Here is a 25716-nt window from a genome sequence, read left to right as displayed (position 1 = left end):
ATATCCTTGGTGGCATTCGACAGTTAACTAACCTCTGCAGAGAGCGTTGAGTAGTCAAATTACTCCACGAAAACGCATGGTCATAACGTTAAAATCCGAGAAAATGAAATGCGACAGGTTTTACGTTTTCAGCTGCAATGTAACTGATTTATCAGGCTCTTTTTAAGAACATTTGTATCGCGCGGCATGTTAAATGCAAGGGTTGAGCCGCCCAGCACTGCATACTATCAGTCCAGCGGCACATTAGTTCGTAACGTACTTTGCCGCGCTTGGCTGTCTATATAGCGTAAATACATGATGCTCCTGATATAATTCGGTGCAGTGTGTGCTGGTGCATGCGGGCAGAGCACTTAACATTACAAAACTGCTCAGACACCATTAATGCTGCGCTAACGAAGCTGCAAATGCACATCTATATCCAGAAATCCGGCTCCGTTCTTCTGTATTGCCAATATGACCCGATCTGACACGAGTGAGGGTGTCAGTGATCCGTTCCGCGCTAACTGCCCGAACCTAAGAGTTCGTGCCACCCAACGACTGGTCGGAGAGACAACGCAATCCCACGTTCACTACAGACAGACCATGTCGTAGACTCGCCGTATGTCTTTAACAACCGCGCACGTCCGCTGGAGAGCGCGCGTGCAAAAACGCTCATCGCTCAGTTCACGTTGTTGCAAGTCTTTGAAAGTTGTTGGTCTACGGAGGGTCTTTGGCATGATTGCAGACGCTGAGACAAGAACACAGACGATCGAAGGCGTACCAGTGATCATCGGGGAAAAACTTTTGACACGTATATGGCTTGAGGTCAAAGACTTGTTGAACATTTGGACTTGTTCCAAATGTCTAAAATCCGATCAATGGCGTACACGTCATTTTTGTTCTTAGCACTTCGAAGTTTTGTCAATCGAAGCGTGCTGGTTGCTTGGCTCACATCCCTCGCCGCGACAGAGGGGAGTGGATGTTTCTCAGTCTTATCGTCGCAAATCATCGCCGCGTGGAAACACGTGTAGTGATGGGAATAGGTCACTGCTCTTCTCTGCGAGTTGACTAATTATAGTGCTCCACAGCGGTTTGCTGTGAATGTATGCCATTAAACTTCCCCATCCTTACATCTGTGAGGGCACGACGGATGAAAATCGTTCCTTGGACGACTGAAGATCTCGTTGTTTCAGCTGCATCGAGAGGTTGTTACAAACATCGCTTCAATCACAGCACAGTTGTCCGCACACATCAAGAATGGGCCACGGAATCACTCCCTTCCCTCTCCACCAACGCGGTTCATTTTCATCTAGGCTTTGACATATACAGGCAGAACGTCCACGCAAGCATCTGAACCGTATCCGAGACCACGCCACTCGGGGATCACCACCCAGTCTCGGCTCCTGACAGAGCGGCTCCGACCCAGCGCCAGACCCTGCCGCCGCCGAGCGCGCGCGCCGGCTCACCTCCAGGTCGTCCCGGGGTCCGCCAAACACTTGCAGCCGGTTTCCGGACGCCATGGCGGCGCTGAGGGCAGCACGCGTCTCTCACGGGGACAGGACGGCAGCGCGACACGCCGGCGACTGCGGCGACCGGCCGCGGACGGAGGACGTCGGGCTATTTCGGGCGGCGGCCGAGGCACCCGTCGCCGCCCGCGTCCCCGTGCCAGGGCCCGCCGGAGCGTCCAGCGCCGCGCGCGCCGGCGGGGGCGGCGAGGGGCGCGGCGCGGCGCGGCGGGGGCGGCGAGGGGGCGCGACACGGCGCGGCGGGGGCGTAGACGGAGCAGTGGCTTCTGAAGGGGGCGGGGGAGTGTTCGGGGCGCGCGAGACGATAGAGGTGTGTGGGTTGAGGAGGGGGGGGGGGGGGAGAACTAAATGGATGTCAGGGGTGCGACGGCACCACAGGGCACCGTAGGGCCACCACAGTGGTGCCCGTGAGCATGTGGGTGTGGGTGAGTGCCCGTGTGTGTGTGTGTGTGTAGAGACGGGGGAGACTACGGAGGTGTTGGGTGAAACGGAACCTGGCAGTTTCATGATCGGCGACTGGAGAGCACACCCCAACATTGACGACTATCTTGCGAGGGCAAACACAAGGCCCGGCTATCAAGGGCTCCGTCAGGCCTCACATCAGTCCCTACTGACCGCCGCTGCCGGCCGGGGCACCCGGCTGGCCGTCGCTGCCTGCCTGGGCGGCGCAAAGACAACCCTCAGGCCGCACCGGGGCTAACAATCCCCATCCCGAGCAATGAGACTTCAGTTCTCCAGTCATCGCGAAGCGCAGTCGTCACAGCAGCGATGGAAAGCCGCCACATCGCACAGTGACAGCTCCGACCCATCCCGGGCGGAAGCGTCCTGTATTCAACAGCATACCGATCACATACCAAAACATTGGTAACAATGCCTCGTACCGCCACAGCCAGACGGCCTTCGGTCCACCGAGCCGTGGGTCCCGCAGCCGCCACCCTCACTCCCAATACTTCTTCAGCTTGATCTTGGGAAACACGTTCATGGACTGCAGCTCCTGGAAGAGCAGCTTGCAGGCGTACGGGATGCGGATGGATGAGACGGCGCCGCTCGACTGGCAGAAGTGACACCTGGCGGATGCGTCGCGAACCTCAGACCGCACTCCGAACACGCATTACATTGCGAACAGGAACAGCGTCCATAGATTAACAGGACACGGAAGGAACAGCACGTCGACGTACCTGCATTAAAACAAGCGGATGCGTCCACTTTCTGCGAAAACTCCTAACGTCAATAATGTCTGCGATCCAGGCGATGACAGTGGGATCACGATACGATGGTAGCGAACGATGAAAACGATAATAACGTTAACGACGACGAAATAAGTGAATGAATTTGGTTTCTCACGTAATTGAGGAAGGACGAGGTGGGAGCGACACCTATAGTGATGCATGACGCCAGAGCGTTATAGCTACAACTTAGCGCCAGGGTACACCCTCCTTAGATCTTAGTACGCATGCCGGTAAAAGAGAACGGAAGAGATTGTTTGGGTTGTGGGCTGGGTAAGGCTTTACAGAAAATTCGTTTGTGCTCATATATTGCGATGCCCATATCACCTGGACCCATCAATTAAGAACACAGAAGCCACACGGTTTTAGCCCAGCCTATCCCCACCACCACTGACCACCCTTAGCGCCCCAGCCTGCCCCCCCCCCCCCCACACTGACCACCCTTTGCCCCCAGGCTGGGGTGGTCCCCACCACCACTGACCATTCTTAGCACCCCAGCCTGTCCCCACCGCCACCACTGACCATCCCGAGTAGCCCAGCGCGCCGCATGTGTTGCACACGTCCACGGAGAAGGCGTCCGAGGAGATCATCAGCCGCTCCAGCAGCAGCATGGAGGCGCCGTACGCCACCAGACAGTCGCGCTCCATCTCGCCCAGCCGGAGGCCGCCCTCGCGCGAGCGGCCCTCCTGTCGGCTGGCGCGTCAGCACAGCACGGGGCCCACGGGCGCGAGCGTGCATCTTGTCCAGCACCATGTGCTTCAGCTTCTGGTAGTAGATCTGGCGCAGGACACGGCGGAGATAGTTAGCCTCCGGGCGTTACCGACGCAGAGGCGGCAATGTTGTGAGTCAAAGCGTAAGAGATCAAGAGCGCCGATCGTTATCATGAGGAAAGCGCAGTGTGCGTGTCAGCCGGCCTTCCTGACGACTCACCAGCTGACGTCACCCCCTACCGCCAGGAGATCGCGCTCTGATCTCTAGTAACAAGACAAGACGATAGGACCTCTAGTAAAAGACACTCGCAAAGCCAAAAAACGGCCATTGAGACCCTGTCTGTAATAAGATATGAACATGCGTTCTGATCAGGGGCTTTTCGGTAACGTTCCTCCTTACTCTTCTTTCGAAGATATTATGAGCCATGTGTGGCCCCTTTCTCAAGACCCGCCCAAAATCAGTACTTATAAAGAAGCGACCAAATGACACGTGCGCTTAGTGGTCAAAGTGTGCATGCAGAGTACATATAATTTCATCCAAACGGACTCCATAATTACAACTCACTACATAACAAACACTGTAGATCACCCAAATACACACCGCTACACCCATACACACACCCACATACAAGAATACCGCCAGCGCAACAGACCAGATTACTTTGACGAGCAACAAGAGCTGACAACCAGAGCAAGGAGTGTCATAACTGATCAAGCATCATTTGATCAAGCCAAAGCTGTCAACGGCCGGCCAGACGCACACCAATCCTGCCGATGGGCTGGCCGCGGCCCAGCGCCGCTCCGACAGGGACCAGCCACCGGCCGGCGCCCGCCGCGCGCCGGCCGGTACGGCCGGCCGGCGCGCCACTCACCGGCCCGAAGTAGATGTAGCCGGTCAGCGTCTCGCCGGTGATTCCCCGACGTCATCACCTGCTTGCCCTGGTAGTTGTAGCCAAAAGCGGACCAGCGTCTCGCTCACGTCGCGCACCTTCGAGCCGCCGAACGCTGCCGGGGCGGGCGGCACACGCGACTGTCAGGCGGCGGCGGCGTCCCAGAGGCAGCGCGTCAGGCGGCCGGGGGGGAGAGGGGGGGGGGGGGGGGCTCCACCGCTGCCGACGCCGGCAGGGGGTAAACTCTACTCTTAACCGGCGCCAATGGAACGCTTCGTTCCGGCGCTCTCACGAGAAATGTGCTGTGCGTGACTGAGTGACAACAAGTGACTGACAAACGCCCAGTCAGCGGCGAGTTACAGAGGCCTGAAGCTGATGGCGGCTGAGGAAGATGCGACCAAGTCACGACAACCTTACCGCATCATAAGAAAAGGACGCGCGACCGCCACAGCTACGCAGACCGGCACACCGAACATCCGAACATGACGCGCCTGCTCTCTTCGCCCCCCCCCCCCGCACATCAGCGGGGCCCTCCAGACGCGCGATGATGTGCCGGGGGGGAGGGGGGGGGCTGATGTGTCGTGGACTTCCAGCGTCCAGCGCCACTCTCTCTCTCTCTCTCTGCCACCAGCCAGCATATCAGCGGGGCCCTTCGGACGCGCGCCCAGCGCCACACTTTCTCCGGCAACAGCCGGCTCATCAGCAGGAGGCCTCCAGACGCGCGCCCGGCACCGAACTCTCACCGGTGCCGTAGTGCAGTTTGCCCTCCATGAGGCCGGCCTTGCCGGCCAGCAGCTCCATCAGCTTGCCGACCGTCATGCGGGACGGGTAGCCGTGCGGGTTCATCACCATGTCGGGGCAGATGCCCTGGTCCGTGAACGGCATGTCCTCCTGGTCCACGATCAAAACCTGGTGGCCCCGAGCGCACGCCGCGATCAGGCGGGCCGCGCCGCTCCCGCACCACGTGGCGAGGCTGGCTCGGGCAGGCGCCGGGAGGGTCGGCCAGTGGCGAACGGTGTCATGAGGTGGCTAGTCGCACAGCCACGCTGTTGTCAGTGATTTGGTGATTCGGTACGGTTCAGTGGTTCATACAGTAATAAGGACGCACTGCAATCCCTGAGTGAACCCAACACGGCAACCAATCCACCAGTCAAACAAACAGCGACGTATGCGATCAGCATCCAACTAACAACTAATCAGCACCAGGAGCACCTCCATTCATCAGCCTGGCCGCGCCCACCCCGAGAGCCTGACCATGGCGGCCACCCCCGAGCACAGGACCGCAGGGCCACGCGGCCTGCCTGCCGAGCAGGTGGGGAGTGGGGTACGCCTCACCAGTGACGCCCTTCTGTCCGTGACGGCTGCTGAACTTGTCGCCCAGCTCGGGCCGGCGCGTCTGGCGCAGCAGCAGCTTGATGAGGAACGCCTCCTCGGCGTTGGACGAGATCATCACCTTCTCGATGTGCGACGGCACAGGGCCCTTGTACCTGTCGGACCGAGCGGCCACGTCTGAGTCGCCCGACAATGCAGGCGGCTGGCAGAGGCAGGCTGCGTCCACCCAGGGACACGTGCGCAGCGCATCTGACGACCTGCCGTGGTCTGTCGTTCGGTTCACGCGAACTGGTGCTCACAGCTTCATAACCCACGTAAGCACTTAACAAATGTACGTGGCACTCCACACTTCACTGTCAAATTTCGCGATCACCATACTTGTTCCGTGCCGGAGCAAAACGTGTTGCGCTCGTATTCGATCACCCTCGCGTTATGTTGCATAAGTTACAGAGCGCTGCTCAGCTACAAATCACTGCGGAAGGCAGTTTTATGCAGCCTTTGCAGTTTTTGGGCGGGCATTCTACAAGTGAACGCATGGCTTCTTCCCTGTCATATAGGACAAGTCAAGTGGGAAACAAACGTCCATCAAACCAAGCTAATTACGAGACCAACATCAGAGGCACGCTAACAAGCGCTCGGATGGGGAGGCGGGTCAATTTGTCTGCCCCCCCCCCCCCCCTCCTGTTGGTTTTTTCCAACAGGACTTCTGAACGCGCCAAACTTTGCACAACTGTAGGTCATTGAACAGCCGACCTATCAGCACAACGCATTAAATGTACCTCATAAGGTCGCTGACCTATGTCAGGCCAGTCAGGCCATGGCTGTCGGCGAAGGCAATTCCAATGAATTGTTTAATCTGATGCGACAACGTAGTTTATATGAAATCATACAGCTTTTGGGTGGCTTCTTAGGTAATCAGATTGTTGATATTATTGATATTATTATTATGACCAGTTACATTGACCTTGGGTTGGGTATTGAGGTCGGATCAAGGTCAAAACTAAACCGATTCAGTACTCGAAGATCTAAACGTGCGGTACTTTTTGATGTTCATTTCTAAATCATGGATGAAACCGATGTAAACATATCGATTTTGACTTCATGAAGGTCAGATGGTGTCAATGACCTAAACGACCTCGATTAACCTCTCGCTTTGAGAACCATACCACCTGGGGTAGTGCCTGGCTCAGAGTTAAATTGATACATGCATTTTTAGGCTATAACTCAAATGTATGCAAAATCAGTCTAGAAGGTTTTTGGTCGTTTATCCTTTAATGGTCAAATAAGGTCACTGACCTGATATGACCACCAGTCACACTTTGCTTGGAAATAGCATCTATATAAAAGCTGGTTGCGTGTAGAGATATCAGGGCATCTTGGACGCCGATCTGGAATTTTATCTTGTTTGACTTTATCTGACCCGATACCAAGAGTAAATAAACTCAAAATTTTTAAGGGAATATTTCGTACCTGAAGATATATTAAGGCACGCATCAGCTATGAGGAAAAAAATTCCCTCCATAACTAACTGTCTAAATTTAACTAGAAAGGAATGCTCTCGACAACACCATTTCTCTGTTTAGTAAATATGCTCCTTGATACGTAATTAATTGATTACGTCATCGTATCTTGCACAACACTGATTGAGAGCCAATTGACGGCCGTAATATCTGCCAGTCGTGCTCACAAACGCCAAATATGCACAACTTGACCATCATACTTTCCTTGGCCTTGATCGCTGCATGGCTTATGGAACGGAAGGATTTGAATGACTGTTCTTATAACCACATGAATGCCAAGGCGACTCTGGAATACTCTCCCCATTTTTGCGGGCATGTAGCTCAGCAACTAGAGGGGTTTAGGTCCTAAGGAGGGTTGCAAGCACCACCGAAATGTCTTCAGGACGGCTATTTCCGTTCAAAACCCCAAATAAATGTGGAACACCCCCTTAAACACAAATTAGCCCACATAGGACCCTACCTACCCAGTAATGTGGTGTATGTATTTGGTGCATGAGTGTAGATCTAGTTTTTGAGAGCTCTATGGGCATCAAATTGATCCCCGCCGCCTGAGCGGGCGCATTTGACCGGCCACTTGGACGCGTGTGAAGAGTTCAGTGACTCGGCCTTTCTGCTTAAAGATTTCCATGCCTGAAGGCGTTTATCTCCAACCCTGTTCCTTCATCATTCCCTGGCCGAAAAGCCTCCTCTATGCATTGCACAGTGTCATGCAGAATGTCCGTCAGCTGTTGGCGCGTGGGTGTGGGCGGCGCGCGGGGACACTCACGTGACAGGCACGTCCCTGTACTCGGGCGGCTGGCGCGGCGCCCCGGCCGGCGCGTTCAGCGGGTTCATTGTCACCGTCGGCATCGACTTGTTCACCAGCACCTGCTTGTTCTCCACGATCTGGCGGCGGCGGGGGCGCATGGCTCAGTCCAGCAGGCGAGGTGGGTGCGGGGCAGCCAGCCGCCGCGGTCGTAGAACATCGCACCCATCGCACAACCTTGGAGCGGTACTACGACTCAGATGTGACCACCATGACTGGGGATGACTACGACCATGACTGGTGATGACAAAGCGGAGCGAGCCAGGTGCCCGCCGGTGTAGTCTCGCTCGCTTCACGCCACAGTGCGATACTCCACGGTCGACACACAGAAAACTGATTCACCACGCGAACACGCAGGCCACCGCGCTGCGCGTCCGTTTGCGCCGCGTGCGGCCGGTGCGGCCGCGCGGGTACGTTCGTACCTCGCCCGGCGCGGTGATGCCGTCGGCGTCGAGCGCCTTGTGCCGCCAGATGGGCTCCCTGGTCTCGGCGTCCACCAGCGGACCCTGCACGCGGTCGTGCGTCTGGTTGGCATACCTGCCGGGGGGCCCCAGAGCGGTCAAACTTCCCGCTAGCCTCTGACGGTCTCGCGCCGGGTGCGAGCTCATGTTGCGGCAGCTGCACAGGCCCATGGTAACGTGAGCCGCGGGTCCCGTTTGAATTCCTGCCTTAGTTCGTCAGGCCACAGCCATACGACGACAAGCAGCAGTAGGCAGCAGAATCTGAAGCGCCAGCACCCAGACGCGTACTGACGTGTTCGGACGTCGCACGCTCGGCTCGCGGGGGACTCACCTCTTCAGGGTGCATTTGGAGTTCCTGTAGACGAGGCAAGCGGCCGTAGCCGCGGTCCAGGGACGCCTTGTTCAGGATGAGCGCGTCCTCGATGTCGTAACTGGGGACGCGCCGGCCAGTGTGTGGGTAGCAGGCGCGGCGGGGCGACAGGAAATTCCGCCCTCACCGCGGCCGCACCGCTGATGTAAGCGCTCATGCCACACAGGTGACCTCGACCGTTTGGTCACACCGGGCGGACATATTAATGTCGATATATCCGCGCATGTACGATGCATAGAACGTTCGTTACATCAAGTTATCACACGAAGCCGTAGCTCATCACGCTACAGTCCAACACACTTTCAGAGCGAATCATTGGCGTCCTTGGGGCGTCTGTAATCCACACTGGAATCCCACACCATGGGAAAACTCACGCCATGGAACAAAGGGCCGCGACATGTCTACACAATCACGAACGCACTCGGCGAGCAGCGCCAATCACCGCACGCAAAACCACGCCTCCCGTCCAGCGCCAAGGCCCGAGCCGACCGTGCGGTCCGCGGCAGCGCGCCCTACCCGCTGTAGCTCATGACGGCCACCATGGCGTTCTGGCCGGCCGGCAGCTGCTCGAAGTTGATGAGCTCGATGGTCTTGGACTTGACCATCGGCTTCTGCGGGTACACCAGGTTGTACATCAGCGTGTCGATGCGGTTGCGCTGGTTCCACGCGATCGTACCTGCCGGCGGGAGAGGAAGCGCACGTGAGCCGCGAGGGGCGGCTGACCGGGCCGGCAGATCAGCTGAGCCACACCTGCGACGCTTCCGCCAGTGGCCCGAGGTCGTCCGGGTCCTGCCCGGGCCGTCGGCAGGGACCCGCTCCGCCAGAGGGCGCACCGCGCCGCGTCGCCCCCGCCCCCGGCCGGCCCGGCTCGGCGTCGGCTCCACTCACCCATGGCCTGCTTGCCCATGGCGCACTGGTACGTGTTGCGCGGGCTCTGGTTGTGGTGCGGATAGGGGATGAGGCCGGCGCACACTCCCAGCAGCGTGAACGGTTCGACCTCGAGGTGCGTGGTCACCTGCCCATACGGGTCACGGTCAACACGCGGCGGCGCGTGAAGGTGGCGCCATGCAGCGTGAGGGCGATCAACCACCACGGCTCACGACGCACGGCGATGCTGGTGGGCGACACAGGCGTGCGGCGGAACACTGTCGCCGCAATGGTGACGATGTGAATGTTGGTGATCAACAGGGCATGTGACACAGCCGGGTACCATCGTTGTCACGTGCGTGCGGAGGGGCCTGGTTCGTTGCCTCCCGACGATTCGAACGCGCAGCACGTCATCAGCTCATCGGTTAACAGTCAGCGACAGCGGCCAGAAGAAACACCTCGCTACCATTACGCTGCCGCCCAAATCAGACAGGCTTCGAGAAATGCGATGCTGAAAATTTCTGCATTTGTCTGCGAAAACTCGCCCACAAATTCGACTTTACGTACCAACCCGACCTAGTACGAACAAAACGGCTGTACAGCACACAGAGCAGACAACTTTTAGACGGCGCCAATGGTGCCTTGCTGCCGGTGTCGGTCTCCACCAGTCATCGGCACCTCCAGAGTTGAGCATGCGCCCCTGCCGGCCGAGCTCACCGCCGTAATGTCCTTCTCGTAGAGGGCGATGTTGCTGTCGTTCTCCTCGTTCACGTCCAGGTACTCGACCAGGCCGTCGTGCAGGAAGTCCTGGAAGGTGCGCAGGCCGCGCGCCAGCTCCTCCATGTGGGCGGCCGTGACGCGCGGTCGGCTCCGCTCCACGATGATGTACGGCCTGCCGCGGCACGGGACGGTCAGCCGGGGCTGGGTGGGGCAACCGCACGGTCGGCGGTCAAGATCACCGGTGAGGTGCCTCTATGCGGCGGCAGCTGGACGGTGCGGTGCAAGTATCAGTTGGTCTCGCTGGGAATATAGCGTTTACACCATGGCCATGGATCAAAACTGGACGCGAGCTGTTCGGTGATATGTCGATGGGCTAACACTCGGACATTGCTCATGGCGCCATGTCGCATATGGAGGACGGTAAATACATCGTACCCCACCGCAGCTGTCCTGTATCTCGGTATCCGCTTACCCCGCAGTTACCTGCTAAAGGCACGAGCACGCTCACCTTCCATCGTTCAATCGGACACAGACACCAGACATAAAGCCTCCGACCCAGCACTGACCACGGCACCACTCCATCAACAGCGCCTCCCCTCCTGCGCACCACCCACCCTTGACCTGACGCGCAACCCCCACCTGCACAGCCGGCCGCCGTCCGAGCTGACGTAGACGCAGCGGTGCTTGTGGCTGGGGTAGATGGAGACGAAGCCGGAGAGGAGGCCGCTGCGCCGCAGCAGACGGAACGTCTGGATCAGCCGGCGGTAGTTGCGCGTCACACCCAGGATGTTGCCTGTCGGCGCAGCGCGGCGTCAGGCGGGCAGGCGCTGAGGAGTTCGCGCCGCCGTGCTGTCGTGCGTGCTGCGCCGTTTAGTGCTAGTGGTGCTGTCTTCAGCGGGTCCGGCGCCAGACCTGCACTGGACCTGCCCGGTGTCGTGTCGAGCCCAGGCAGGATGGGTGTGCAGGATGTTTGGTGAAGTGACCAGATTCCTGATCTGGACCCTCTGATGTTGCGCCATTTCCCGTCTTTACGCAAAATGGCCCGACGACGGCTGCACTTCATGCGAGTTTGCCGAATCTAGCGTCTTTGGTGAAAAGTCCACAATTGACGGGATGACGTTACAGGAATAGACATTTCAGGCTTGAGCATGGTCTGCCAACGACCAGAACAACTTGTGGCACTGTCTTAGGGTCACACAAGGACACATAAGGCCACAGGTCCAAAGGAAAAATGCCACACATGTGATATACGTGAATGCGATGGGCGGACTAGCGTAATGAAGCCCAGACCAGTAAAAATTCACATGATTCTTCCACGAACAACGCGTTCATTTTCGCCGCCATTCCAGAGGATGCCATCAGCGCTGGTCCCCCGATCCGCCCGATGGCTTCAAAGTACCGTTGAGAAAGACGATGTAGACGGAGTTATGACTGAGCTCCTCGCCGCAGAGGAAGTTGATGTCCTCAACGCCGATGTTGAAGGCAGCGCGGATGATGGGCGTGTCGTCGGCCTCGGTCGTGATGTGCGTCATCAGCGCCAGGTTCTTCACCAGCCCGCACGACTCGCCCTCGGGCGTGTCCGACGGACAGAGCATGCCCCACTGAGACGGCTGCAGCGACCGCGGCCCGCTCACCTGACAAGAGGGGCAGGAAAGTCAGCCCGGTCACGCTGCGACAGCGCGACGGACGGGAGGCAGTCGGACGCCAGCGCGCAAGCAGATGTCCATGGTTAACAGCATCGTCCAGAAAACGAACTCCCCGCTGAGCCATGTTGCAGGGTGTGAAACCGGAACACGGAGCCTTAGAAGAGACGATGTCGCATGCTCTGTGCGCCATTGCAGCCACGCTGGCACAATAATGCCGCAGATTTACCCCGGTATCTCTTTGTGAATAAACTGAACAGTCTTAGCACGCAGAACAAAGGTCCGTCCTCGAACCAGAACCCGTCTCCGTCCACGCCATGGAAGGCGCAGAGCCTGTACGGGGAGACTCCCCATCCGTGGGCGCACCTTCCGTGTCCGCTCGAACTGCGAGTTGACCCGAGTCATCATGCCGAGACAGGAGATGTAGGAGAGCCGCGAGAGCACCTGCGTCACGCCGTGGCGCTCCATCTTGAACCGCTTGATGATCCAGTTACCCTGCAGCAGAGCGGCACGTTTGTGACGTGGATGGCGTTACGGCGGGGTTTGTACAGCAAGCGAACGTCGCCGCCAGTCAGGCGGGTTGCCGACCGCAGCTTCTGAGGATGCCGCGAGCCTTTCGCGCGCCTGCCGAACTTTGGAGGTCCACATACGAGGCCGTGTCTACAAACAATAAAGGGCACCCACCCGCCACCGAAGTGAACAACCCCTTCGCCTGGCAGTCCATGTCCCGGCCCAGCGTCCACCGGAGCGGGACTGAAGAGCTGAGCAGAATGACAAAGGACTCTGATCCGGCAGACCACGCGCGACGCCGACGCCGTGTCCACGCGGGACGCCAGCCCCGTGTCTGCGCAGGCACGGCGCACAGCGAGCAGGGCGCCACTCTGCGACGCCACCGGGGCAGGCGGAGCGCCGCGCCGGCTCCTACCGAGGAGATGGCCTGCTCCAGACCGAAGCTGATCTGGTCCTGCCGCATGTGCTTCACGATGTCGAACTGGGCCGCCTTCACCTTCGGAATGTTCTTGTCGGCGATCATCTTCAGCTGAAAGGAACGTCAAACCAGTCAGAACGTGGTCCGATAATGCCCAATCAATATGACAAAATAGGCAAAAAGGGATACCAATTTTGACGTTCGCCACTTACGTTGAGAAAGGTACCGCTCTTGCTCCGCCCAAGAATTACCCGGCCGTTTCTAGATATGCTTACTACACTACGCATTCCGGTCTTCTCCCCCCCCCCCCCCGCACGATGCAGCATCGGGTGACACGGCCGCCCTCTACAGACCCTGTCCCCGTTCAACTCACCTCCCAGTTGAACTTCTTGAACAGGTCCTCGAACAGCAAGCTGATGAGCGAGCCGGCCAGCTCCATGCGCTTGTTGCCGTAGTAGTCGCGGTCATCAATCACCTTCTCGTCGGCCTGGGCCTCGACCACGCGACGCACCATCAACGCCAGGTAGAACGCCTTCATCTTGAAGTTGTAGTTCTCCACCTGTCGCCAGCCGACAGTCGCCGGTCACGTGTGTTCTTCCCACACGCACCTCACGCGACCGGAACATTCTCCGCGCGCGCTTCACGTGGCCGGGGCATTCTCCGCGCGCGCTCCACGTGGCCAGAGCATTCTCCGCACGCACTTCACGTGTCCGGAGGATCGCGAGTGACATCATGTTGGAACGTTGGACCGGTTTTGTCGCGGCGCGCGGGCTGGGGCCGTCAGCACACGGGCTTTGACGGCCCCACCTTAATATGGCAAGCTGGGCTCTCAACGAACTCTTAAGACGGCAATACACGGAAGCGAGACGTAAAAACGGAACATGCTGTAGTGAGAACACCGCAATGGCATCAGCAACACGCAGGACGTTCCCCATGGTTACAGAGGCGCCCAGTCATGGGTGACCGTTGCTGACAATATAGTGGGACGTGGGCGGCTACCATCAACAACGTACCGGACGTGGACGGCTTCCGCCAACAACGTACCGGACGTGGATGGCTGCCACGGACAACGTACCGGAGCGTTGGCGGCTGCCACTGACAACATGTAATGGGACGTGGGCGGCTGTCGCAGACAACGTGCCAGGACGTGGGCGGCTGCCAATGACAACGTACCGGACGTGGGCCAGTATGGTGGTGGCCAGCAGGTGGCGCACCTCGTCGGCCGGACTCTTCTTCTGTCCGAAGCCTCCCATATACACCTTCTGCACCAGCTTACTGCCCATGTACCTAGCACATGACGGGGGGTGGAGTCAGCGGCTGGGGGCTAGCGGTCGGTAAGGTACAGAGTCGAGGCGCCAGACACCGCCAGCGTTGCACAAACTCAAAGTAATAATAAAACGCGGACGCAGTGTGCCATCCTTCCCACGGGGCAACGAATGATCAGTGATGCCCCCAAGTGCCTCGATCGCTATTTCACAATGAAGCGCATCTCGCGTCCAAACCCTAGCCCCCTCCCCTCTCGTTGCAGCGCCTCACTTGAGAGCCTGCAGCTGCGTGAAGACCTGCGCCCGGTGGCACTCCTCCATGGTGGAGGCCAGCGAGGTCATGATGTTGCTCTCTGTGCCCACCATCTGCACGATCTCCTGGTCCGACTCAATGCCCATCGCCTTAAAGACGATCGACACCGGGATCACCTGCGCGGGACGAGGACTGGTCAGATCGACACTGGGATCACTTGCGTGGGACGAATACCGGTCAGATCGACACCGGGATCACTTGCGCGGGATGAGGACCGGTCAGATCGACACAGGGGTCACCTGCGCGGGGACGAGGACTGGTCAGATCGACACTGGAATCACCTGTGCGGGACGAGAACTGGTCAGTGCCGCGTAGCATCCACAAACCACAACTGTTTTCAGCGCTCGTTGAAAGTCACATCAATACAGCGTAACGGCAAAGGTTAGCTCGGCAGTACGGACTACGACCACATTCCTAATATTCTACACGAGACACGCATTCCTAACATTCCGCACGGATACAAGCCACGCATGACTCGAGCATCCCGCGCTGAAAAATATCATGTTTCACAAATATGTCCGTGGCATCCCAGAGGAAAACGTAATTTACGGCACGCATGACGCGATAGCGCCATGCCAATATAGCGCCAAACATCCCAGCACTCGCAGGTCGCCTAAAAAAGAGCGGCCTAGAGCCGTCCGAGCACGCCGGCGCCCCGGTCCGCTGCGGCACGCGAGCACGTCAGCAGACGCCGCCTGACAGGTCTCTGGCGCCGCTCCCGCGCACCGGGGCAGGGTATGACGGCGCACTGACAGATCGCGGCTTCCGGCCGACAGCCAATCACAGGCCACCGGATGGCCTGGTACACCGAACAATGACAGCAGTGAGTGCACTGGCAGCCAGACCAAGGTACAGCAATCAATGTTATTCGCCGAAAGATGGAATGCTGTATTTTATTTGGAATATAGAACGATGACGGGAATGTGTGTTATGACGTTAACGGCATACAATGAAGACGTATTTATGCACTTGGACTGAGCACGGCATCACGCTCCTGCCAACTACACCCTGCTAAGAATATTCCAATATCTGAGAAAAATTGTGCTCGGCCCTGGCACTGTGAATTGCTTGTAGATTACCGGACTATGCTCATTCCTGCATTATATAACAATAGGTCCTGACTTTGTCCCAAACAACATTGCTCACAAACTAAAAAAACCGCTCCAATCCCTCGGAAAACGGCAAACCAACAAGCCACTGACGGGAGGGGGGGGGGGGCAATCAACCCCCCAAGATGAGTGTACTGCGCTGTGACTGACATCTTTGAAGGTGTTGTGCTTCAGGTAGTATTTGCCGCGCTGAAGATGAGGTTGGTGCGCGACTTCTTCTCGTGGGTGCTGCTGGTGACCTGGCATTGCAACGTTGCCCTTGCTGTCCTGCTCCACGATCATGCGGTTCTTGCTGAGCTGCTCCTGGATCAGCACCACCTAGCGGACGGCACGTAAACCAGAGGTCTGGTTAGCCCAGCAGCTCCACCACAAGACGGGCGGAGTGGCCGCCGCACATGGATGGCTTAGACGCTTGCGGCCAACACAGTGCGACAGGTGGGAACATGACTAAATTGTGGCTACCTCCTTAAAAGAGTGCCAGCAAGTCATAAATATGTCTAAAGAACATCAGTACAGTACAGCTCAAATGCCATTGCCTGCGGGTTCCCTTTGTGAATGCTAGCGACAGCCAGACTGCTTCACCCGCAAAGACCGGCAGGCTTCTTTCTACACACACACAGCTCGCACTTCTCGGGTCGCGCGGGCGAGGGGTCAGCCTGTGCCCGTGCCACTGCCGCTGCCTGACCATCTCGGCTCGCGCGGCCGGAGCGGTCAGCCCATGTCGTCCCTTGACCTCGGCTCGCACGGGCGAGAAGGCAGCCCGTGCAGCCACCTGACCTCGGCTCGCGCGGTCGAGCGGCCAGCCCATGCCGCCCTGACCTCGGCTCACGCGGGCGAGAAGGCGGCTCACTGCTGCCGCCTAACCTTCTCGGTTCCGCGGACGACGAAGTAGCCGCCGGGGTCGTGCGGACACTCGTCCAGCTTGGCCAGCTCGGCGTGCGTCTTGCCCGTCAGCACGCAGTTGGAGCTGCGCAGCATGATGGGCATGCGGCCGATCGGCAGGCCGTTCCTGAACACAAACGCAACGTGGTGGGGCGGCTGCAGTGCGACGTTCGGACGTGAAATGTCGGGACATATCCGGCCACGCCACTAAACACAATGTGGAAGACCGAAAACTTGTGGAGAGCCGCCAAATTGAATGGAACGCGAATTATGACCTGGTGCAGGTAAATCTGATGACTGATGGGGGGGGGGGGGGAATGGGCTGCACCACAGCCTTGCACTAATCCCAGCGTCCTCCTGCGATATTGCGAAAGTTTAGCAACATGACTTACCTCACTACACATTTGCAAAATAGCAAAACAGCAATGGCTTGCAAAGAATGGATGGAGAATAGCTGGAGAGAAAGGGAAAGTGCAAAACTCCTACCAGAAGCGAGCTCACGTGAGCCTGTCCTCCGGGGCCAGGACAGGTGACCCACCTGACGACGCGCTGGTTGCCGCGCGTGTACTCGATGTCGACGGTGACGGTGGCCGAGTAAGTGATGTCGCGCAGCCGGCACTCGTGCGGCGAAGTCGGCCGGTTCATGTTGAAGCCCTCCTCCACATCAGGGATACCCACATGCACATTCAAGTACCTGGTGATGGTGGCAGTGAAGCAGTGGTCACTCAAGATGATCTGATAGTCAGGCTCATGACCACATCACAGCATTGTATTTTCTGGCACTCAAAAGCATTGGGACTAGAGTCCAATTCTGCTGGATAATAAGATGCAGAAACTACCCCCCATGTCATACCAGCAGCAGAATATAGTAACTGAGTAGCCAAAGTACCACAAATATGGCTCTATTTGCCACCAAATCTTGGTCAAATGAAGCTCGAAGTACAAAAAAGTATTCCATATTTCACACCAGATGATCAGAACACCTATTCTAAGCATGAACTTATCTATGGATGGCAAACATTCAGTTGCAGTGTTGGGTTAGTTAACTTATACTCACTTCACATAGAAACTAGGTCTGCATCACTGACAACCTTGTCATTTGCATTGACAATATTCTTGATATCAGTGTTTATGAAGTAATTGAATGAGTCAATGTGCTGCTTCACCAGTCCTTTTGTCTGCAGGAAAGCAGGCAACAGCTTCCATTTGTCCTGAAAAAGGTGATGCACATATCTGCCTGATGTTCAATCGCATATGGTCCTGCTACCAATCAGTACCAGGCATACCTGCAATTCAAATACAAAAAGATATCCTTTGAGCATTTTTGAGACAATGCTAACCTATGGTGTACTAGGTTAAATTTAGCTAAGATCTCAGGAACACTGCCCAGTGAGCAGAGATGCTCTACCCAAACTCACATGCTCTCATTGCATATTGCGCATGAATGGCCCCAAAAGAGCCTGTGTGTCTGGTTCTGCCAAAACTAGTAAAACATTTTGGGATGATAAGCAGTCACATGCTGAGCTGGAAAATGCACATATTGTGAATAACATTGCAAGTCATCATACTTCAAACTTTTGCCTACAGGTTACTATTTCAATTAAAACATCAACAAACACAAAATGGAATAACACAATTCATTAAAAAGGATTTGAGTTGCACTTATAATGAGCACATATTGGCAAATGATAAGGGTTACTATGAGAAGAAGAAACAAGAAACAAGAACAGGTACAAGAAGAACGCAGGGACTATAAAGCTGGCACAAGTGCAATACTCAGGTCAGACAAGGCCAGGGTAAAAGTGGAGGCAGAAGTGCATGAACAGCAGAATGAGTGTCAGTACGCATATGAGTAGCAGAATTATTGTTAACAACAATGCTACTAAATACTGGAGACAAACAATAGTGCTAATATATGACATATAGATAAGTGTTTACTCACCTCAACAGCTTTGATAGGCTCAGCCAATCTGCTCATTTGACCATGGCTCCCACTCCAAATACTTTCCCCCATTCTTCGCCTGGGCTTTAGGAATTGCTTCACAGAATAAATATATCAATATCAAGACATCAACACATCACACGTGGCTGATAATCTTGGCATAAACGGTATAAACATATCAAAACAAAACCGGCATAACAGCCCAGAGATTTCTTCCTGTGCAGACTTTTGTAGCAGCTGCGCCGTGAATGTATCAATATTTTAAAGGGGTGTTTCATAATAAGCACAGAGGACTTTGATTTGTTAATTACAATGATGAATGTCAAAAAATATAACAAGCCGGTTTTATCCAATGTTATTCAAGAGTAAATAACAGCTAGCTTAGTGAAGAAATACATCAAATATAATTATGGCGGCGCTGTCGGCACCAACCGGTGTAAACTTCCTTTTGATCGTGAACATGTCTGAGAAAAAGCGGGTGAGGATTGAAGCATGTGTGATCCATTTTCCCTTGGGTTTTTCAAGGCATAACTGGTTAAATCGAAGTGCTGCGGTGAAATGTCGAGTTTGTGCCAGCGGGGTGTGCGTTTACTGTCCCAAATGACGTTATATTTGGTTGTTTAGTATTATGCGGCGATACCGACGTGCATGGTTGTAACATAAGTATTGAAGTTATGGGCGTTTGTGGTCACTATGTCAACGGCTGTAAGCGGGTGCATTTCAGTCGCGTTATGTTGGCTGTGTGTAGTGACCCATAACCTTGCTGGGATGCAGTAGTCCCAGATTAACATGTTGCTGGTGTCAGTCTTTGAAGCTTTGCATGTTTTTTTTGCAAAATGTTTGGAGCTGTAGCCCAGGGGCATGAGAGCCCAAATGCTACTACTCTATGTGTTTTTATTATCAGAATGATGTTTAAAGTCTATGATATTTTGGCATGGGGTTATTTGCACCACATGATTTTCCAGTTGTTGGCATGTTGACCTGCATCAGCAAATTCCTTGCACCATAATGACCATGAGTAGTGGGTGCAGAGATATGCATCGCAGTCCAAGGTTGCCACTGAAAGAACCTTACAGCAAGATGGGTGGTACATTTATACATGTTTTTTGAGCCTACAGTTTGTGTAGGCATATGCCTTATTTTTCCAAAGTATTGCATGGTAGCTATGTTTGGATTATATTAGCACCTGCTGTCATCCCTTAGGTGAGTTCTGCATAGCCATGTGTCAAGAACTAAAAAAAGTGACAATGAAGAACATTACTGTCCTAATAAGGCTGACAACTTCCTGGGATTAGACTGAGAGCCTAGCCTAACTTTCATGAACTTTGGCATTTGTTCCATGCTCATTTGACATAATGTACCAGCCATCAGCTGTGCATTGAGTGAAGCTAAGCCCTTATGCTAGCAGGATAGTCATTAGGTTTGGTTCAGTCCTTATAATTTCAGCAAGTATTATCCAAGTTTAATGGCAGACATTATTCTGTCTGCCTTAAGTACTTGGTAACATTTTCAATAGTTTGCAGGCTGGACTGATGTGCTCATGTTATGATATCTTATATTTTTTTACTAGAACTAAATGGTGGGACAGCCTAGGTCCCATGAGTCCATGTCAGGGATATATGCAAGAGGGGCTCATTGATTCCAAGCAAACATATGGGTCTTTCCTTTCCAAGGGTGAATGTAGGATTTGTGTTGAGTTTTGAATTGGAAAATTCATCTTAAAAATATTCTGGCAAAGTTAGCTGCTCTGCCTTTCTTAAGACTGACCCCCCCCCCCCCCCCCCTCAGTTCTTAGTGGTACACTCATGAAGTTGCGCAGACTGTTTCAAGGTCACTGAGGGATCCAACGAGGCTGCAGTAGTATCATTGAACCCTGCCATTCTATTGGCCATGCTGCAATTTTTTGCCAATGAAAATATAGTTGTTGACTCATTGATATCTAGCACTCATGAACACCATTTCTGGATAATACAGCTATCAGCTGGCCCTCATCAGTGTTGCACATGATGTATTGGCACCACCAAGAATGTTGTGTGGAACATATTTGCTAAATACAGAAGTTGTGTTGCCAGGCAGTATTTTCCACTAGAGTGAGTTGATTTCATCCAAGTTGATGCTTGCTTCGATATTTTCTTAAGTGTAGCATTTTCTTAAAGGTCTGATACTGACACTGGTCAGAGGGTATGAAGTACCACATGTCAATACCCCCTTACTGGCCCAGAGGGGGGCACCTACACCAGATTGGGAAGAGATAGGCTGGCTCATTGGTATTGTAATGTCTCAATATTGGCAAATTGGTCATTATTGATTTCAGTGCAGACATGAAACATTCACTCACAAAACAATGTTGGAACAGATTGTTTAAATTTTTATTGCTTCTGATTGTTTATAGTTCTGTTGGTGATGGGGTTAAGTGTCATCATGTGGCCAGAATTGTCAATAAGTGAATTGTTGCAGACCCAGTGTGGATGACCCTTGTAAGGCAAGAGAGGGGTTGTGTATGTCCCAGATTATGCTGATGTGCAGGACTGGAGTGATAATTTTGGCTGAATTCAGCAAAGTTTGACCAGCACTAGTGTCAGTTTTCCATGGATTGGATGCAATTCACAGCATTTTTTAGTGCTGGCAGGTTCCAAGAATGCCAGCTGAGGCTTTGGTATTTGAGATACCCCTTACCTTTGTGACATTGAATAAAAGTTTGTCTGCATCGTACCCCCGCAGCAGTTTTAGCCCGCTGTCATGGACAAATTTGCATGAGGATATGATTGTTAAACTCCTTTCACAAGCAATGTAACTTATACTATTTAAAAAATTGAAAATTGGCATTCCCTACTTTTGGCACACCACATGTAGATGTTGGGCCTACCTCATGGCACTGGAAACACCTGGGTTTCATAGATGTGACCTGCGCTTGGCAGGGCCCCCTGGGTGCAGGGTGTTGGGGGGGGGGGGGGGTGTTCAACTGCCTGTTGTGTATATCTAATGCCGAATACTACTCTGAGGTAAAATATCTCAGGCACCTGCTGCAGGAGAAAATACAGTGTCCATAGCAGTGCTGTGAAATGTCATTGTGCCATGTAGGTGAAGCTGAGTCATCAGTCCAAATGTTGCTTTTCTATTACATTATAGCATATCAGGAAGCATCCAATGATTATTCAGCAACAAACAAGGTACTCATAGTGCATTGGTAATGCCGCATATCGGGGTAGTTAGAGATACAAGTTTCTTTGATTTCTTGTGGTGCCCACTTTCGCCAGGGTGGGGAACATGCAATGCTATTAGCTTCAGCACCTGAGTGCATTGTAAAGCTAATTACAATGGCAACTGTAGCAACAACTACATTCTCCAAAACCTGATATAATTTTTAGCAACAAAGGTCAGATCCCCATAGGCAATGTAGTAGCATTGACCCAATTTGTGGTGTAAGAGTATAAAGGAGTTATTCTTGCAATCCTAATGTGGTCAAGGGACCCAAAGTTTGAAACTTTATATTTATGTCATGCAACATAGGTCCAGTGTCAGCAGGGAGGCTGAAGGTGCCAGTCTGTGCCATACTGAAAAGCTGCACTGATGTCGGCTGTGCTCTGACCCGGGCTCGGCCCGCGGCCACCGCCAATGGCTGTCACGTGACCGCCTCGGACGTCCTCTGCTGCACTCTGACCCGGGCTCGGCCCGCGGCCACCGCCGATGGCTGTCACGTGACCGCCTCGGACGTCCTCTGCTGCGCTCTGACCCGGCTCGGCCCGCGGCCACCGCCGATGGCTGTCACGTGACCGCCTCGGACGTCCTCTGCTGCGCTCTGACCCGGGCTCGGCCGGCGGCCACAGCCGATGGCCGTCACGTGACCGCCTCGGACGTCCTCTGTCTGCGCTGTGACCCGTGGCTCGGCCGGCGCCACAGCTGATGGCCATCACGTGACCGCCTCGGACGTCCTCTGCTGCGCTCTGACCCGGGCCGGCCCGGGCCACAGCCGATGGCCGTCACGTGACCGCCTCGGACGTCCTCTGCTGCGCTCTGACCCGGGCTCGGCCCGCGGCCACAGCTGATGGCTGCCACGTGACCGCATTCGACGCACGTCGGTCGCCCGACGCGGCTTCAGCGCCAAGTTTCAGCTGTGTTTCATTGATTAATGTTCTCATTGCAGGCTATCGTGGTCGATGGCAGCGGCCACCTCCGGGCCGCCTGGCCGCGGTGGTGGCCAAGGCCCTCCTGTCGGGAGACAAGGTGGTGGTGCTGAGGTGCGAAGGCATCAACATCTCGGGCTCCTTCTTTAGGTATGTTTTTTACTAAGATCATCGCCATAGTTTGGTCAGACAAAGCTGCTATTTTGTGCAATGTGGTATCTCCATTTTTCAGAGGACCTTGTATGTCAGTTTGTCTCACGTGCATCTGCTGCACTAGTTGATAATCTAAGTATGTATGATCACTGCACCCTGTTCAGCTTTCAATGGTTTGATTGTCTTGTGAAACACTGTCCAATGTCTTTCAGGAACAAGCTCAAGTACATGGCGTACCTGCGAAAGCGGTGCAACGTGAACCCGGCTCGCGGCCCGTTCCACTTCCGCCGCCCGGCATGATGCTGAGGCGTGTTATCCGGGGTGAGCTGCTGTCACGGCACTGTCGGTAGACGTGGGTAATGATCCAGACATCGGGAGTGTCGGGCTATACATCGGACCGATGTATAGCCCGACACTTCCGTAGGAGCACCGTGCTTCGTACAGATCTCATATGGATCGCAGAAATCGTTGTTGTCCAGCTCACTGGTGTTGCAGAGGTAGTAACTTTCAATAGTGCTGTTGTCTGCTGTAGCTTTCCAGCTGTTTTGTGTGTTCAGTAATGCGCACATTATGTCGACATGCTGGCGCGGCGTGACCCGTTCGTGGCGCCAGCCGATCTCTGATCCATGTGCGACACAGAAGCTTCCAATTGCAACTCACCATGTCAAGTCGTCCACATGGTGTTACTAACGGAAGCGACAGCGCTGGTGCGCGGTCCCGCCCCGCCACCGACTTCGCGCCCCACTCGGGGCACTGGTAATATACTGGCTATGACGCTCAACTCTGGACCTGTGGGTTTCGGGTTCTGGCCCCTGCCACGCCACCACTGCACCCCACATGACACCCTCATCATCGCGTCCATCTCGACATAGCGCTGGCGGCCGCCGAGACGTAAATCCCCAATTGTTATTATATATTCCTGATTATTGGAATAATCAGCTCCTGCCAGCTGACCGACTGACGGGCCCGTTCGCCACGCAGGCATGCTGCCACACAAGACGCGCCGCGGCGGCACGGCCATGCTGAACCTGCGCTGCGTGGAGGGCGTGCCGCGCGAGTACCAGAAGCTGCGCCCGCCACGTGGGCCGTCGGCCATGCGCAAGATGCGCCTGCGCCCCGGACGCCCGGTACGTGCCTCAGCGGACGGCGCCGGGGGGGGGGGGGGGACTTGGAAACAGTGCTGACGGTGTTTCGGTGCTCCCGCTCTGATTTGCTCCGTGTTAGGCTGTAGGGTGTGGTTCAAGATGCACATAATGTCGACATCACGGCTGGTCACTCCGTTCGTGCCTGGCTGTGTACAGTTTTACATGTGCTATATGAATGCCTCTCATTGCAACTCATCCTCACAAGTTATCCCGAGGTGATCTACGAGAAGCTACACATGACTGATCATATCATTGTATTGAATTTTTCATTGTAACCGCTATTCCAGCATGCAGTGACACAATTTGGGAATCATTGTATTGCTGTGGGTTAACAGGACAGTCCCAACAGGTCATGATCGCTAGAATCCACGAACATGTTGCAAGTACTTTTGTGTCATTTTTTTCAAATGTTTGGGCTTTGTATGATGGTGATGGTCTTTCAATCATCCCTGTTTCACAGTCAACAAGCTCCATACCATTACAGTTGTCAGCAATGGCCTTTTCTCATCCACTGTTATATGTTATGAGACTGGACTGTCGACGATGCACGACTCATGCTGTTTGTGAGCACCGCGCGTGTTCGGCAGTACTGTGAGCTGGGCCGCCTGGGTCACGAGGTGGGCTGGAAGTACCAGGATGTGGTCAAGACCCTGGAGGCCAGGCGGCGCGTCAGGGATCACGTCTACGCCAGGAAGATCGCCCTGCAGAAGGTGGGTGAACGGGAACTGACGGTCGGCTCAGGGCTTTTGTGAACCAGGGATGTTCCAATTTCGTTTTTAACATCGTGCGATTTTGCTTGGGTGTGTTATGTAGGTCGCGTGCTGTATGGGATTCTGGAACATGTAGAAACTTATCTACAGTTTTCAATGTTCCAAACCAAAGTTTCCCTTGGTGCAAGGAGACATGCTGTTTTGTCGCCAGTATTGACTGACGTTACAGTGACGGGGGGGGGGGGGGGAGATCTGTGCTTGGGGTACATTTGGGCTAGCGTCGCCCCGGCGCCGACCGCTCTCAGCTGGTCTCGATGTCTGCTATTTCGGTGTTGATTTGGGGGGTGCTGCTTTTACTAACGACTTGATGTTTGTTTCAGAAACTGAAGTCACGCGTTTTGAAGCAGGTTTCAAAACAGATCGCGCCCATCGACAAGGAGCTGGCTGAGCTGGGGTGCGTTGTGTAATGTCAACAATACAAGCCCTCAAGTGTGGCGGCGTTTTATTGGGAGGTTTTTGAACGACCGGAGAACGGTAGTTTGTACTGCACAGTCCATTGATATGAACAAATTTTACACTCGGTTATTGGATCGTTCTCAAGTGAATGTCTAGGGTCCCAACAGCACTGCTGAAAGCTTGTGATCAATGTTGTACCTTGGTAGAGTGTAGGGAAATTCTGAATAACATCCATCGCTTTTGGGCGAAGCAGTGAGCAATCTTACGCAGCTGTTCTTTCCATGTGACACACTGAATCCAACCAGCTCTAATAACTTACTTTCAACACTGCAGGCAATTTGACCAGACAGGATATTTCTGGAACGTTGTAACCTCACCACTTCTTCATCGCTACACTCAATGAGCAGGTGGAACATGAAATATTCCAATCTCAAACAGCAGGTCGTCAGAGGTCCAGGTCTCGGCAACCAGGTGTTGCATTGTCATAAAACTAGCTGATGGCAAAAGCAAGCCGACAATCGACTGCAGACAATCGCGCTGGTGGGTCGATGAGTGCGGACTGAAGCGCGCGGCCGCGCGCGAGCTTGGCTTTGCTCCGAGGGACCGGTGTCGGACCTTGGCAACCAGAGCAGGTGAGGGC

The 25716-nt window shown here is 54.7% G+C and overlaps 2 pseudogenes; one reads left to right on the top strand and one right to left on the bottom strand.

Moving 5' to 3' along the window:
- Positions 1-2289: 2289 nt before the first annotated feature.
- On the bottom strand, positions 2290-18679 carry LOC119093064 (DNA-directed RNA polymerase III subunit RPC2-like; annotated as a pseudogene).
- Positions 18680-18948: 269 nt separating this feature from the next.
- Positions 18949-25114, top strand: LOC119093063 (60S ribosomal protein L13a-like; annotated as a pseudogene).
- Positions 25115-25716: the final 602 nt, after the last annotated feature.

The sequence above is a fragment of the Pollicipes pollicipes genome, unplaced genomic scaffold (assembly GCF_011947565.3).
Source record: "Pollicipes pollicipes isolate AB1234 unplaced genomic scaffold, Ppol_2.1 Scaffold_3994;HRSCAF=4692_pilon_pilon_pilon, whole genome shotgun sequence".
NCBI classification, from domain to species: domain Eukaryota; kingdom Metazoa; phylum Arthropoda; class Thecostraca; order Pollicipedomorpha; family Pollicipedidae; genus Pollicipes; species Pollicipes pollicipes.
Note: the sequence above shows the minus strand (reverse complement) of the source record. Positions and strands in the feature narration are given on the sequence as shown.